The sequence below is a fragment of the Callospermophilus lateralis genome, chromosome 11 (assembly GCF_048772815.1).
Source record: "Callospermophilus lateralis isolate mCalLat2 chromosome 11, mCalLat2.hap1, whole genome shotgun sequence".
NCBI lineage: Eukaryota > Metazoa > Chordata > Mammalia > Rodentia > Sciuridae > Callospermophilus > Callospermophilus lateralis.
The window spans coordinates 91778603-91796788 of NC_135315.1; the positions used below are offsets into that span (position 1 = coordinate 91778603).

An 18186-nucleotide genomic window follows, 5' to 3' on the forward strand; every position below is an offset into this window, starting at 1 on the left:
AAGAACCATATGGTCATCTCGATAGATGCGGAAAAAGCATTCGACAAAGTACAGCATCCCTTTATGTTCAAAACTCTAGAAAAACTAGGGATAACAGGAACATACCTCAACATTGTAAAAGCAATCTATGCTAAGCCTCAGGCTAGCATCATTCTGAATGGAGAAAAACTGAAGGCATTCCCTCTAAAATCTGGAACAAGACAGGGATGCCCTCTCTCACCACTTCTGTTCAACATAGTTCTCGAATCACTGGCCAGAGCAATTAGACAGACGAAAGAAATTAAAGGCATAAAAATAGGAAAAGAAGAACTCAAATTATCACTATTTGCAGATGACATGATTCTATACCTAGCAGACCCAAAAGGGTCTACAAAGAAACTATTAGAGCTAATAAATGAATTCAGCAAAGTTGCAGGCTATAAAATCAACACGCATAAATCAAAGGCATTCCTGTATATCAGCAACAAATCCTCTGAAATGGAAATGAGGACAACCACCCCATTCACAATATCCTCAAAGAAAATAAAATACTTGGGAATCAACCTAACAAAAGAGGTGAAAGACTTATACAATGAAAACTACAGAACCCTAAAGAGAGAAATAGAAGAAGATCTTAGAAGATGGAAAAATATACCCTGTTCATGGATAGGTAGAAGTAACATCATCAAAATGGCGATATTACCAAAAGTTCTCTATAGGTTTAATGCAATGCCAATCAAAATCCCAACGGCATTTCTTGTAGAAATAGAGAAAGCAATCATGAAATTCATATGGAAAAATAAAAGACCCAGAATAGCAAAAACAATTCTAAGCAGGAAATGTGAATCAGGCGGTATAGCTATACCAGACTTCAAACTATACTACAGAGCAATAGTAACAAAAACAGCATGGTACTGGTACCAAAACAGGCAGGTGGACCAATGGTACAGAATAGAGGACACAGAAACCAATCCACAAAACTACAACTATCTTATATTTGATAAAGGGGCTAAAAGCATGAAATGGAAGAAGGATAGCATCTTCAACAAATGGTGTTGGGAAAACTGGAAATCCATATGCAACAAAATGAAACTGAATCCCTTTCTCTCGCCATGCATAAAAGTTAACTCAAAGTGGATCAAGGAACTTGATATCAAATCAGAGACATGGCGTCTGATAGAAGAAAAAGTTGGCTATGATCTACATACTGTGGGGTCGGGCTCCAAATTCCTCAATAGGACACCCATAGCACAACAGTTAATAACTAGAATCAACAAATGGGACTTACTCAAACTAAAAAGTTTTTTCTCAGCAAAAGAAACAATAAGAGAGGTAAATAGGGAGCCTACATCCTGGGAACAAATCTTTACTCCTCACACTTCAGACAGAGCCCTAATATCCAGAATATACAAAGAACTAAAAAAATTAGACAATGAGATAACGAATAACCCAATCAACAAATGGGCCAAGGACCTGAACAGAAATTTCTCAGAGGAGGACATACAATCAATCAACAAGTATATGAAAAAATGCTCACCATCTCTAGCAGTCAGAGAAATGCAAATCAAAACCACCCTAAGATACCATCTCACTCCAGTAAGATTGGCAGCCATTAGGAAGTCAAACAGCAACAAGTGCTGGCGAGGATGTGGGGAAAAGGGTACTCTTGTACATTGCTGGTGGGACTGCAAATTGGTGCGGCCAATTTGAAAAGCAGTATGGAGATTTCTTGGAAAGCTCGGAATGGAACCACCATTTGATCCAGCTATTCCACTACTCGGTCTATTCCCTAAAGAGCTAAAAAGAGCACACTATAGGGACACTGCTACATCCATGTTCATAGCAGCACAATTCACAATAGCAAGACTGTGGAACCAACCTAGATGCCCTTCAATAGACGAATGGATAAAAAAAAATGTGGCATTTATACACAATGGAGTATTACTCTGCATTAAGAAATGACAAAATCATAGAATTTGGAGGGAAATGGATGGCATTAGAGCAGATTATGCTAAGTGAAGCTAGCCAATCCCTTAAAAACAAATGCCAAATGTCTTCTTTGATATAAGGAGAGTAACTAAGAACAGAGTAGGGAAGAAGAGCATGAGAAGAAGATTAACATTAAACAGGGATGAGAGGTGGGAGGGAAAGGGAGAGAGAAGGGAAATTGCATGTAAATGGAAGGAGACCCTCAGGGGTATACAAAATTACATACAAGAGGAAGTGAGGGGAAAGGAGGGAAAATATAAGGGGGAGAAATGAATTACAGTAGAGGGGGTAGAGAGAGAAGAGGGGAGGGGAGGGGGGAGGGGGGATAGTAGAGGATAGGAAAGGCAGCAGAATACAACAGACTCCAGAATGGCAATATGTAAATCAATGGTTGTGCAACTGAAGTGATTCTGCAATCTGTATATGGGGTAAAAATGGGAGTTCATATCCCACTTGAATCAAAGTGTGAAATATGATATATCAAGAACTATGTAATGTTTTGAACAACCTACAATAAAAATTAATTAAAAAAAAAAAAAAAACCAAAGAAACTAACTCTGGCTAACTTAAGTAAAAACAGTATTTGCCAAAGGATTATTGAGAACTAAGGCAGCTCTGGATATCAATAAATAAGAAATATAATAAAGAAAAAAAAAGTGAAAGTAAGTAAGTAAAAAAAATATTACTTAAATCTATATAGTTTATAAAGTTACTACAAGATTACCTGAGAAAATGGTTCCTTTTTATCTTCAAGTAAAGACTGCGGTACTGATAGAAAATCCTTTTTCTCACAGCTCTCCTGACTGATGAGTGTGTCTACATAGTTGGGCTGAGGGAAGATCAGGTGACTCTTCCTGGAGTCCGTGGTGAGGGAGACCTCGTGGGAATAGGTCTGCAGGAAAGCACGAACTCCTTCTATGGCCACAAAGCGTGAGGCAGGCATGCCTTCTAACCCACTGCCTGCTGCCTGGAGCAAACGTGTTGAGTGCCAGCGCCGAAGTCTGAGTGCCAGCAGCACAGTGACAAAGGCAAGAAAGACACAGGAGACAGTAGCCACCGCCACCACCAGCTACAGCGTGAGGTCTGAGTCTTCAGTGTTGGCAATGGTACTGATGCTGCTCAGGTCTGCCAGGATGTCAGGGATGCTGTCTGCCACAGCTATGGTGAGTGTGACTGTGGCTGAAAGAAGGGGCTGGCCATGATCCTGGACAGCTACCACAAGACTCTGCTTGAGAGCATCTCTGTCTAGCAGGGCCCTTGCTGTACGCACCTCACCTGTGTGAAGCCCCACTGAGAAAAGCCCTGGCTCACTGGCCTTGAGCAGGCGATAGGACAGCCATGCATTCTGACCTGAATCTCTGTCTACTGCCACCACTTTGGTCACCAGGTATCCAGGCTCTGCAGAGCGGGGTGCCAGCTCTACATCAGTGGAACCATCGGTAGGAAGGACAGGGTACAGGATCTCTGGAGTATTGTCATTCTGGTCCAGGATGAATAGGCTAAGTGACACATTGCTGCCGAGTGGTGGGTTCCCACTATCTTGGGCTGTCACTGTCAGTTGCAAGTTTTGGAACTGTTCATAGTCAAAAGATCGCAATGTGTAAATGACCCCAGTGTCGGAGTTGATGGAGAGGTAGGAGGACAAAGGTGCTCCCTGAATGATATCCTCCACCAGGGAGTAAGTGATTTGAGCATTTTCATTGCTGTCGATATCCTGGGCTCTCACTGAGAAGATAGAGGCCCCTCTGGGGTTATTTTCAGGAATGTAGATAGAATAGGAGTCCTGATAGAAAAGCGGGGGATTGTCATTGATGTCTGTCACTAGGAGCAAAACGTGAGTTTGGGTAGACAGAGTTGGATTTCCCTGATCTGTTGCTGTTACTGTGATGTTGTACTCAGAAGTAAGTTCTCTGTCCAGTGTTCTTTCTGTTACTAAACGGTAATAATTATCAACTAACTTTTCCAATTTAAAAGGTAGATTTTCAGGAATGGAGCATGTGATATGACCATTTTCTCCTGAGTCCTGGTCATGCACATTGATAAGAGCAATTATGGTCCCAGGAGGAAAATTTTCTGGGACTGCAGTGGTGACAGAAGTGATACTCACTTCTGGGGCATTATCATTTACATCCAAAACTTTGATTAGCACCTTAGCTCTGGCCATGAGTCCAGCACCATCCTGAGCTTGAATTTCCATTGGATAAATTTTGTATTCTTCAAAATCCAGTGGTTCTTTATTTGATATTTCTCCTGTGTATGAATCCAACTGAAATACTTGGGCCACTTTGTGGTCTATATTATGAAAGGAGTATGTTACTTCTCCATTGGCTCCCTCATCTGGATCAGTGGCATTTACCATGAGTAACTGGGTGCCTAGTGGGACATTCTCAGGGACACTCTTTTGATATTCTGCCTGAGTAAAGGCTGGAGGGTTATCATTCACATCCACCACCTGAACACGAATGCGCACGGTCCCTGAATGAACTGGGCTGCCCCCATCAGAGGCAGTGAGCACAAGGTGGTGAACAGCTTCTTCTTCTCTGTCTAGCGGACTCTGCAGCACCATCTCTGGATGTTGGGGCCCATCAGGTCCATGTTGCACATCCAGGGAGAAATGAGGGTTGTAACTGAGCTGGTAGCTCTGGAGTGAGTTCATACCCACATCAAGGTCTTGCCCAAAAGGAAGAGAGATCCTGGTACCTGGAGTCGTTATTTCATTCATTTTAAATTTCAGTTCTTCAAACTGGAATTGTGGAGTGTTGTCATTGATATCAATTATTTCTACTTCAATAGGGAAAAGTTTCATTTCATCCTCAACAAGGATGTTAAAACTCACCAGACACCGTGCGCTCTGGGCGCAGAGCTCCTCCCGGTCTATCCTGCCTGCGGTGACCAAGCTGCCGCTTCGCGGGTTCAAAGAGAAAAGCTGCGTCCTACCTCTGGAGACGATGTGGACTCTGTGCTCCGCCAGCTCCAGGGGCTCCAGTCCCAGGTCCTTGGCAATGTTGCCCACGAAGGAACCTTTGTCTGTCTCTTCTGGCACTGAGTATAGGATATTCCTGGCACTAGCTGCCAACAGCAGCTCCAGAAAAAGGCACAGCATCACCATCCCGCTGCAGCGGGTCAGCTTCGCCGGAATCGCCATTGCTCTCTGATTCGTAATTTCTCAGTCTAGCATCAAAGGGTATCCTTTCTCTGCTTTTCAGAGGCTATATTACCTCAATTTTCAAGACAATTCCGAGCACAGAGTCATCCAGAATTAGGGTTTGGGCAGCCTCAGATAGACATTTTTTATTTCGTGGCAAGTGATGAAGGTCTAAAGAGAAACAATTTTTTTTTTTTTTTAAATTGGGCGTGCGTGTAGTGCTGGTATTGCCAGATTGGTGAACAGCGACGCCCAGAGTTCTAACCAGTTACTGCACTCCTAGAAAAGCTTTTTCGTTCACCTGATACATGTTTTCCTAAATCTTAGCTTACTGTAAAGGGAATAATTAATCATTTACCATATATATAAGAAAAGGAGAAGCGATGTTCACTTAAACGTATGTAAAGGTCACCCAATTGCAATATGTGGGAGTATCCCAGTATTGCCAAGTTATATGCTTTCTCTGTTTGCCATTCAGCGAATAAGGGTTAAGAACTTTCTCATACCACAAAGAGGAGAAAACTGTCCCTCCACTTTTTCTGTTGTATATCTTTTTTTCTGCTAGGAGGGATCAGGGATTAAATTTAGGGGCACTGGACCACTGAGGTACATCCCCAGCCCTATTTTGAATTTTATTTAGAGACAGGGTCTCACTGAGTTGCTTAGTGACTGGCATTTGCTGAGGCTGGCTTTGAACTCATGATCCTCCTGCCTCAGCCTCCCGGATAGCTGGGATTACTGGCCTGAGTCACCGCGACCGGCTCTGTGTATATCTTGACTACATGATAATTTCTCAGGTCACACAAAGCAATTTCTTTTTGAAGGATGAAAAACATTGGAGGGAGAAAAACTTTTAGAATGTAAGTTAAACTTTCAAAACTTGGATCACACTGTTTCCTTTCCATTGTGCTTTGAATATTCACCAAAATCCTTGGGATTTTGAAGATGATGTTTTAATTTGATCCATATTTTTCTTCTCTTTTGGAAGTGTCTATATATTGAGGGGTTTTTTTAAAAATTAAATTCATCCAAAGCTAATATATTTTGACTAAGATAAAAAAAAAAAAGGAAAGAAAACACCATCAAGCAAAATGCAGGACAGTGAAGGATGCAGCCTCTTGGATGAGAGAGACCCAATGCCACATGGTGAGGAACCGATGCTCATCGGCCCTGACTTCCACAGTGGACTTTCAGAAGACCCATCTTTAACCAGCATGTTTAATAGCAATGCAGGTAAGAGGGTTGTCCAGGGTCAGTGGCTCCAGTGTGATTGACAAGGAGGTAGGAACCTGGCAGCAGGAGGGTGGGAATATGCACAACATTCCTGAACAAGTAGCAAAAAAGTCATGCATTTTATCCCCCCCACCCACCCCACCTCAGTCTGCACTTGTGTGCTCTCTCTCTCTCTCTCTCTCTCTCTCTCTCTCTCTCTCTCTCTCTGTCCTAGTTTGCTCATACTCAACAGCCCCTGGCAAACATACCTTCTCCATGAAGGAAGATTTATCCACAGGTGAAGCACTCCATTCACTCCTCACCCTGTGCCCAGCACTGAGCATTACATTTACTGCTCATCTAACTCTCCCAACAAAACCACAGATCAAGGAATTCCATTACGCTGGGTGTCTTAGCTTCCTGAGGCCTCTAATATAAGAATTCCCTGCCTTCCAAGCAGACAAAATGCACATGTTCAAATCAAAGATTTGGGAGACTTTGAACAATTCACACCTGCTTCTCTGGCTGGTGTGTCAATATCCTGGGGTACCACTCGGCCTCATGCCCTGCTGCCTGCACCCCATCAAAAACACTTTTCATCACCAGTCACACTCCTGGTCATCTCCACAGGCAAATAGACACACGCACACAAAGGGGGCCTCTATCATAGAAGCAGATGAGCTTGCTAATAAAGGAGATGAAAACTAGAGCCACAATGAGCTACTTATCATAAATGAGTACAAATTACATTGCTGCCACTCAGCTGGTTTAGATAGTTGCTGCAAAGCCACATCATGGGGTCCTGCTGGCACATGACAAGCTGGTCAGCACTCTGTTGGGTGACCCTGGGTGCCTCTATTCTTGAATCCAGCCACACCCACTCCTGTCTCAGGGTCCCCTCTTGGCTTCTGCCTGGCTGGGCTCCCAGGCATCTTTACTCCTCAGAGGAAAGTGTGCCCATGCCGTCCCAGGGGGGCTGCCCTGCCCCTACTGTCTCAGGCATCCCTGTCACCCACCACATCTCTCCATCTCATTACTCCATCTATTACCTTCACCGTACTTCATCCCACTGTCACCAAGGGCCACTCACATCACTGCACGGGGCACAGGTGTCATTCTCCCCAGGTACACACAGACACATCCTCTGTACCATATGTGGAGACAGAATTTGTAACCTGCCCCTGCTCTAAGGAGGTGGTATGCCCAGCACTCAGCCCTGAATCCAGCTCCCTGTCCTGGCAGAGCTGACCCAGAGCTGGGACATGACCAGAAAGAGAGCTGGATTTCACTGGCTGCAGAGATGTGCCTGTGGCCACTAATTTACCTGGAGGTCCTGTGACACTGGTGTGACAGCACCTGGTACACCATCCTCTCCTCCTGGGCTCCTCTGCACCTGCAGGATCTAGGCTGGTGCTGCAGCAGAAGCAGCCACCTTCAGCCACCTTGGGTGGAAATGACTGACCACAGGACCCGAGATGCCGAGTCTCCTGGGAACCCAGGGCCTCTGTTGCCAGGGATCAATCCTGGTCTGATAAACAAGGTCACAGATGCTTTGAAGCAGTCTTACATGTGTAAGATGATCCCAGCTCCAAAGGCTTGGTTGTTCTGGCCTTGATTCACTGTTTGAGGCCAGGTTGAGATGAGCACTGCCCCACTCTACATGAGCCTCCACCCAGCACAGATGCTAATGCATGAATTAATAAACTTTGCATTGATCACACTGATTAATCCCCAGCATATGCTCATTACATGAAAATCAGGGGCTGAGTTTCCGCTTCAGGGAATACAAGAGTCTCTTAAACCCGAGTGCACATTGGCACTCTGTTTGTGCCCAATGATGAAACCACTTGGGATTTCCCTTGTGTGTTTTCTTCATGGAAGCAGCATCTCTGAGGTTGGTGGGCCTGACAGGAGCTTTATTTAATCAGGCACACCTGCAGCCACAGCAAGATTCAAACCTCATTCTGAGAATGTACCACCCAACTTAATAGGAGACATTAACCAAGGACAGACAGTGGAAATCACATTACCTGAAAAGCCAGAGACAAAAGGCTGTGTGTGTGTGTGTGTGTGTGTGTGTGTGTGTGTGTGTGTGCAGAAAAAACAGCCATTTAGTATCTATGAGTATCTGTAGCACACTTCATTCAGAAGTTTGCATTATTTTAAGGGCAAAATTTTAGGTTTTCTATAGAAAACTCACTACTCTAGGAGCTAACACCACCCTCTTTCACAGAGCAGAAAACTGAGGCACAGAGGACTGGGGGCTGCTGACACCCCATTCTAGTGAGGGCCAGCACTCGGGGCTCAGACCCGATCTCTGGCTGTGGAGCTGAGCTCATCCTGAGCTCTGCTTAGGGTCCTGATTGTTGTCTAGTTCCCAGGTGACTGGGGGAGTCAACTTTATTCTGGACATCGTGGTGCACCTACATTAAGTAAGACAACTTGTGGGCATCCAGATCAGTGTATAAGGGTGAAGCCATGCATTGCCAGAGGCCAGCCATTGGCTCACATCTCCCTGTCTCTGCCCATACCTGCCACTCCAGCTGTCTGTGCCTCTCTCTCTCCACAGAGATGTGCCTGTCAGAGCATCTGTAACACACTCCATCTGTAACTCACTACCAAGTCAGAGGTGCCTCCTCCACTGCCCCTCCACCATCACCCTGTGCAGGCAACTCCTCATCCTGCTGTCCTTCCACCTGCAGTGCCCTTTTCCATAGGGCCAGCAGATTCCACCATGCCTGTGCACCCACTAGCTCGAAGATACACTGGCACAGTGGATGACCTCACAGTGGATGGCATGCCTTGTGTCCTGTCTGCACCTTCTGCAAGTGAAGTCTTATCTTCTCAACCAACCTGCAGATTCTCCAGAGGGCCATTAGTGGATTTTACAAGATTGATTTCCTGATATCCAACACACCTGCCCCAGAGCTGTGTACATGGTGAAGCCACAGAGTGTGGGTCAGACATGCTCATTATGGCTGTCACTCCTGGGTGCCCCACCAACCTGGACACATTATTTGTCCTTGTGCTAGTATAGATCTGTTGTCCCCCATGCTGCTCCTAATTTCAGTTCTTTAGGTTGTCCCCAAGGCTGGTCTGTTAGACTTAACAATGAAACCGGGGGAGTAACTCACTTCTCAGCTGCAGGTTGAGAGTGTGGGGCAAGACAGAGTCACAGGTACCCACTGGGCTCTTCAAGCTTTGTATACAGGAAAGGGGCTCCCTGAACACCCCTAACCATGTGCCAACTTCAAGCTGCATGGCAGGGTGGGGAATGTTTAGCTCCAGAAGGCCGAAAGTTGGGAAAGGGAACAGAGTGTTATTTCAATGAAAATTAAGACATTTTAAAATCAATTCAATACTCAGAAAAACAGATGTGAGATTAAAGCTTTGAACTGTCCTGGGCCCTGAAACTGGAAGCATGCAGTCTCCATTCCCCAGCTGTGAAGGCAGCCAGGCACCTTCTCAAGCATTCTCTCTGCCCCCACACTTAGGATCCACTTCCCATCAGCAGATGAGATTGATGGGCCCAGCAGCCCTGTCACAGAGATCAAGGGATGGGAGCCATGGATATCAAACCCCTTTCTTCCTCTCTGAGCTCTCCACATCTGTGTGAGGAACAGGATCCTCATCTTTCACAGTACTGTGCTTGTGATGGAGTAAATAATAAGCAGTTCTCAGGGAAAAAAAATGGAAGTAGGTGTTAAATTCCAAATCCCCAATACCCAGTTATTTAACATATCTAACAAACTGTGTCTATGGAAAGATTTGAAGGAGACATGAGTTTTTAATGAAGATGATGTTCATCATAAAATTATTCATTTCCTGGAAATAGAAAAGACAAGCATCCATCATAGAAAGGAGTTTTGTTCAATTTGGAACTTTTTAAAGAAAAAATCACCCAAGAAAAACTCACCAATTATAAATTCATGGTCATAGCAACTTATTTGCCCCAAATGGAAACTTGTCTGAGTATCTTCCAACAGGTGAATGGTTAAACAGATGGTAATATTTTCATACCATGGAATGCACCTGGGGATTAAAAAGACCTGGAATGTTGATGCATACAGCTTGGAATCTCCAAGAAATTGGAGATTCTATAGAAATATAGATTATAGAAGTATAGAAGTATAGACTTGGAAAAACAAATACTGAATTTTTTGTTCAGGGACACATGACCAGTAAGATACACCCACACCACATTTTGAATTTTATTTAGACCCAGGGTCTCACTGAATTGCATAATGCCACACCCTTGCTGAAGCTGGCTTTGAACTCTTTGTCATCTTGTCTCAGCCTCCTGAGATACTGGTATTACAGGCATGTGCCACCAAGCTCAGCCAACTGCTGAATTTTTGTATAGAAATGTGAGATATTATTGCTTTTCTTTGTTATTGTTGTTTTGTTTTTCTGTACACTTAGTCCTACAAAGTTTGACTTAAATTCACAAGTCATTCTATAAGGATTTCTTTCTATAGCATTGCTATCAAATTACCAAGACATTAATATACTATTGTTGAATGAGGAATTATTTAACAGGATTTTAATTTTAACTTCACTTTGTTCTTAAGAGTATACAAGCAGGATTTTTACTAAAAATTGAGCATAATTTAATTTTTTAAAAATATTTCTTTTTTAAATGTAGATGTACACACACAATACCTTTATTTTTATGTGGTGCTGAGGGTAGAACCTGGACCCAGCCCCTGAATATAACTTTTTAAATTGGCATATTTTATGCCATTAAATGATTCATATTTGCAGCTACCTAACTTTTGTCTTTTATTCCTAAATTTCTAATTCTAAAAACAAATCATGGAATTGAAATATCTTCAGTTATTATGTCTTTGAAAAGATGATGACAGATCTTAAGTTTTATTCTGAAATGAAGAGTAGAAGTATCTAAAATTTCCTTAATTGTCTTTATTCTTTCAATTAATATAATGCTTTGCACTAAGCACCAAACAGACACAGTGAAGACGAGGAAGTACTTATGCTCTAAGGATTGCTATGTCTTAGAGAGAATTATTCTGTTCATTTATTATTATGTAATGTTTTCTGTATTCCAGATGATTTTTCTTGCTTTGAAGTTTGCTTTGTCTGAAATTATAGCCATGCCAGCTTTGTCTTCATTGTCTATTGTTTTAAAGTTCTATTAAATTGAGAAGTTATTTTTATTTATTAAAAAATTATGTATTTATGTAACATCAGATTATATGCCTGTATTAAGCATGTATATTTTGAGGTGTAAGGGATGTCTCCATCTGAACTCAAGTTGTATTTGATATAATTGTGCTAAATTTGTCAGCTTTTTAAATCTGAACTATGTCATCCAGCATTTGTGGTTAAATTTGCTACTTGAATATATGACATGGAGCCCTGGATGTAGCTAGTGGTAAAATATGTTCTTAGTAGGTGTGAGACCCTGAATTCAATCATCAGGACAAAAGAAGAAAACCCCATATGACACAGATTAGTAAAGTAATCTTTTACAAGCAATATTTTCATGTTATTAGATGTAATTTTGAAATAATAGATTCAAATTTTGAGTTCAATTTTAATATTTTCAGAAAGAATTAAATATGTTGGAGAAAACTAGGTTTTGTACTTACAATCCAAGTATGTTCATTGATTTTCCATTTAAAAAAATGTTGCCTATATAATAATATTACATTTCTAGTTATGTTTCAAAATCATAAAAATTACTCCCTTGCATCCTAGCATTACCTGAGATATTATTTAATAATGCTTATTAAATCACTATGTTGGTCAATTATTTACAGGTGAATTATGTAACCTCATTATGCAGGATGTAGCTCATAATCAACTTGAAAACCTTCCAAAGGAGATTGGAAACTGCACACACACATAACCAACCTTGACTTGCAGCACAATGAACTGCTAGACCTTCCAGATACTATGGGTATGAGAGGAGAAAGAAGATATTGATGATTATTTATAGCAACCTAGATATTTAAAGGGTTATTTTTGAACCATTTTGGTAACACAAATTAAAGAAATTATCAAAGTACTATATAAGTAATAAGAATTTTAAGACAGTGTTTGAAAACTTTTTCTATTTCAGGAAAATAAAATTAAATTTTAGGAAATTAACTCAGTTAGTTTAAAAGAATGTTAAGTTTCATGTATATACTCTATTATATATAGCTTATTATAAAATGATGGATTTTTTGTATTTTTATTTCAGCATATTACATGAAGGAGGTCCCTTCTTTGCTTAAGTAAGGAATATTAAAAAATAAAGCCTTTGCTGTTTAGTTTTGTGAACATGGCCAGTAAAGTTTAAAGGTTGCTTATTTGTAGTGCTGAGGGAGTAGTAAGAAAAGACATGTTTTGAAGACTTCATACACCACACTGCAAAAAGTTTGAGCTTACCAAGATAATGTTCTATATTTATGTAGATTTTTTTCCAAAAGCCCAAACATTTCTACAAACACAAAAGGTAATTTTAAAAACACAATGCTTTTTAGTGTAATGTAAGAATACTATAGTGCTTATTTGGCAAAATATTCATAAAATTTCATTAAAATGTTTCATAGATGCTATTGTATTTTTTGAGATGTAGGTTTCTCTTATCATTCTCTAGAAAGATTTTTGATTGCCTGTGGCAGGTACCTAATGGAACCACTATAATCAATCTGTGTTCATAGCTGGATATTTTTGTGGTTTATTAGGTAATACAAAGTTTGTAACAGATTATTTAGAGGACTGTTTTATCTCTAATTCACCTATATTATTGGTCGTTGTCATGATTGGTCCCATGCTGCTCTGGCTCTAGATTTGACTCTTGCCAGAATGACAACCTTGGAGCTGCAGGTTAGGAAAGTGCTCTCAAACTCTTCAGCTTTTTGATTATTTATGGTCCATTATTTAGTTCTTGTTAGTTCTTTATTTTTATTTTGCAAGATGGTTTTTAGAGTTTTTTAAGCATATGGTTTGAATTAACTCCCAAGGAAATTGTTAAAGAAATTTAAAATCCAGTTATTTGGTATAACTCTATACAGAAAAGCTTGCTGAGACTTAATTATAGAATCTGTCCATTGAACATATGCTTTCCTGAATTCTTGTCATGGGTCTTTATGTCATATTCTTATTTGAAGTGGTAATGGGTTAAAAATATTTTCTAAATGTTGTTCTGAAAGGCAAGATCATCTGTAACTTATAATGGATTGTTCTTATAGCCCTAGTGAATATTTTATATAAGTTTTCTATATGAGATTTATATTCATGGTTCAGTATAGTAGGAAACAAGAACAACTATTTCCTAATTTTCTTTCTTTAAAATCTATTGAAGGGTCTGGAGTTTTGACTTAGTACTAGAATGCTCATCTAGCATGTGAGAGGCACTGGGTTTGATCCTCACCACCACATAAAACTAAATAAATATAATAAAGGTATTGTGTCCAACTACAACTTAAAAAAATAAAGAAATAAAATCTACTGAAATGGCAATGATGAACAAAGAGAAATGATCCTGGAAGAAAAAAGCATAGAAAATATGAATTGTATATAAAACATGATGAGACTAATTAAAAAAAAAACATGAATAAAATACAAGTCTTAGAAATTTGCTTCCCAAATCAAACTCAACAGAAAATGCTATATCCTACAGTGAACACAAACACCAATAATATTGATCTATAGGATAATGTAGAATTTTCCTCAATATCTAGAACAGAAAGAAAGAAATGTATGTAAATCTGTGAAAAATTATATTATGAGAAATAAAACTAGAAGTACTAGAAAGAGAATATTGGTGTAATCCAATGAAGAAAAATATAAAATATAATTTTAAAATATGCTGATTTCTTAAACCTGATTAAAACCCAGATAATAAGGATAAGACTAAAATTGCTTTCCAAAAAAAAAATAATCAAAAAGGGTACTTCTAGTTTTAAAAATTATATTCATTGACTTATTTGGAATAAATAATACATTCACATATAAAATTTTACAACCCACCTTTGTTAGCATATCTGATTGCCCGTCTTAGGGGTGAGGGATACTGATACTCAGGTACCAATCAAGCTCTTCAATATCGGAGTTTAATAAGCCAATCAGAAGTGTGTAGTTTAATCCTTTGTTTATGTAATTAAGAGAATGGGTCCAACTTTGTGGTTTGGCAAGTGTCAGGTAAAGTAGGTTTGATGGTCAGCCATTGCTATTGCTATTGCTAGCCATTGTTATACATGACAGGAGAATGCATTTATGCACTTTGATATATCATACATAGAAGGGATACAATTTCTCATTTTTCTGAGTGTGCACATTGCAGAATCATATTGGTCATGCAGTCACATATATACATACAGTAATAATGTCTGTTTCATCCTACTATGTTTCCTATTACTCCCCTCTACCTAATCTAACGCTATGGTGGGGTAGTTAAGGAAAAGCTCCTGTGGTTGAAGCTGTCAGTAACAGTAACAATATATTCTAACAAGGAGGAGGTGCTATGGTTGAAGTTGTCAAGGGCAATGACAGGATATTACCTAGGTCTGATGTCTCCTTCTAGGGTGGCATCATCTCATTCCCTCTTTCCCTTCTCTGAGGTCTTTATCCCGACTGTCTATGGGTGATCTACTTTCCCACCTCATTAGGGGCAGGATGGGAATGGGGAGATACTGATCAAACTGTACAAAGTTTCATTTAGAAAGGATGAATAAGATCTGCCTTATTGTGAATTAGCATCTGTATATTAGAGAAAGCATTTGGTCTTTGGTTTGGGGGGATTGCCTTATTTCGCTTAGCATGATATTCTCCAACTCCAACCATTTACTGGCAAATATCATAATTTTACTCTTCTTTAAAGCTGAGTAATATTCCATTAAGTGTATATGCCACATTTATTTTATCCATTCATCTATTGAGGAACACCTAGGTTGGTTCCACAGTCTAGCTATAGTGAATTGAGCTGCTGTAAACATTGATGTGGCTAGGTCACTATAGTACACTGATTTTAAGTCCTTTGGGTACCCCATGCAACTTCAGGCTGGCCCCAGGGAATCAGAGGCAGCAATGACCTGGTATGCATTTTTGAAGACCCTCAAATCAATTATGTTGAATAAATGAAAAAACAGGAGCAGAAGCCAGGTGTGGTGGTGTATGTCTGTAGTCTTAGTCATGCAGGAGGAGTTCAAAACCAGCCTGGGCAACTTAGTGAGACCCTCAAAATAAAAGTAAAAAGGCTGGGGATGTGGCTCAGTGGTAGAGCTCCCCTGGGTCCAATCCCTGCTCACTGCTCGGTAGAGGCCCCACTACTCCTCTCGCTCTCAGACCCAGGCGCAGAGTAGCCACAGTTGCTACCACCAGCACGGAACAAGGATTGATTTCTTTGGCTGAATCTTCAGGGCCAGTAAATGGTGGAGGCAAAATATGAATCCAGACAGTCCTTCTATACAGACCATGCATTTAATCAGTTAGCTATTAATATGTCACACAAGAAAAATGTGATTTCTGGAATAGGAAAGAGATAGGTTGAAGCATAAACTATGTACAGATGAAGAGAATTAGAAAACTACAAGATAGAGATTAAGAAATTGCCCGGGATGCTACAAGGAAAATAAAGAAATGAAAAACTCAGGAGACTAATTAAGAGTTAAGAGCATATAATGAGAAATATTAATTTCTGAAGGAGAGAATTAAAACAGTATTGGGACAGCAGAAAAATAAAGAGATAAAAATCAAATATTTTCTAAACATGAAGAAATGTATCCCGAGACTTAATAGTTACTAACTTCAAGCAAAAAAAAACATTCAGGTTTAGACACATGAAACTGCATAATACCAATGACAGAAAATCTTAAAAAGCAACCAGAGAGAAAAGACCAAGTAATTACAAAGAAATAATTAACGTAAGAGATTTCTCAAAGGCAACTTAGAAGCCAGAAACTCATGACATAGAATATTAAAACTGCTGAGAACAAAACTAAGCTATACATCTTAAATTCTACTTTTGGACTTCTTAGACAAAGAAAGTAATATGCCCTATGGAATACTTCTAGAATGTTCCAAGTTCATGAAGAAGGAATTCACCTACAGACCAAAATGTACAAAGTTATGCTTAGGGTTAATGCTAAGTACTGAGGTAAAGGGATGCTCATACAAAGATGTTCAAAGTTCTACTCACTCCATGGTCCAAGTTCATTCTTTGATTTTTCCCCCCTCCACCCTAATTCCAAACATAAGCAATGGCAGACAAAATGTCCTAAAATAGAACAATAAAAAATTTCCATAGGCCAGAAACAGAAACTCAATACAGAAAATGCAACTGAAATGAAAATAAAAAAGATCAAGAACATCAAGAGGAAGATTTAAAGCATGGGAGAAAGTACAGAGTTGGGACCACACTGATGTGTTTAGGAAACTGGGGCAAATATGGTTGAAGGGCTTTATGTAAGAGGGTGTGTTGTAGACTTGTGTTTAATTTGAATGAGATGAATAAGCATAAAAATAAAAGGGGGAAAACCCACACTATTTAATAAATAATAGTGGACAATTTATATGTTTGAAAAAAATATGGTTCAATTCCTAACTCAGATTTTTATTATTCTTTTTTATTAGAGCATTACATTTATGCTTTAATTTTATTAGAGCATTATATTTAGTGTGGCTGAGTAAAGCTCCATTGTGTATATATACCACATTTTCTTGGTCCATTCAGCTATTGACAGGCAGCTGAGTTGATTCCATAATTTGGCTATTGTGAATTGTGGCTGTATCACTGCAGTATTCCAATTTCAGTTCTTTTGGATAAACCCCAAGGAGTGGGATAGCTGGGCCACATGGTAGTTCCATTCCTAGTTTTTTGAGGAGTCTCCACACGGCTTTGCAAAGTGGTCGTACTAATTTGCTGTCCCACCAATCATTTCTGAGTGTACCTTCCTCCCCACATCCTCACCAAGCATTTATTATTATTCATCTTCCTGATAATTGCCTTTCTGACTAGAGAGAGACAAAATCTTAATGCAGTTTTGATTTGTGATTCCTAGAGATATTGAACATTTTTTTATTTGTTTGTTGGCCATTTATGTTTCTTTATTTGAGAAACTTTTGTTTAGTTCCTTTGTCCGTTTATTTATTAGATTCTTTTTGTTTTGTTTTGCAATGAGTTTTTTGAGTTCTTTGTGTATTCTTGATACTAACCTCCTGGCAGAGGAGTGGCTGGTGAAGATTTTCTCCCATTCTGTAGCTCTTCCTTCACTCTCTTAATCATTTTCTTTCCTGTGCAAAAGTTTTTTTTTATTTGATGACACCCCACTTATTGATTCTTGGTTTTATTTCCTAAGCTTTAGGGATCCTGTTGAAAAAGTCAATGCCCATACTTGTATGATGGAGTGTTGACCTTATGTTTTCTTCTAGCAGTTGAAAAATTTATGGTCTAATTCCTAAGTCTTTGATCCATTTTGATTTGCCCTTTGTGCAGGGTGAGAAACAGGGACAGAGTTCCATTCTTCAACATATAGTTACCCAGTTTCCCCAGCACCACTTGTTAAAAAGGCTGTTTAAAATGTGATATATATACACACAACAGAATATTACTCAGTCATAGGGAAGAATGAAATTATGGCCTTTGCTGGTAAATTAATGGAATTGGAAACTATCATGCTAAGTGAAATAAGCCAATCCCAAAAAAACCCAAGGCCAAATGTTCTCTCTGATATGAAGATTCTAACACACAATAAGGGGTGGGAGAGGGGAGAATAGAAGTTCATTGGATTAGACATAGGAGAATGAAGGGAAGGGAGAGGATTGGGAATAGGAAAGACAATAAAATGAATCAGACATAACTTTTCTGTGTTCATATGTGAATACATGACCAGTGTGACTCCACATCATGT

At 39.7% G+C, this 18186-nt stretch overlaps 1 pseudogene; it reads right to left on the minus strand.

Annotated features, from left to right (window-relative positions):
• Nucleotides 1-2680: 2680 nt before the first annotated feature.
• LOC143410685 (protocadherin gamma-A1 pseudogene) lies at nucleotides 2681-5113 on the minus strand (annotated as a pseudogene).
• Nucleotides 5114-18186: the final 13073 nt, after the last annotated feature.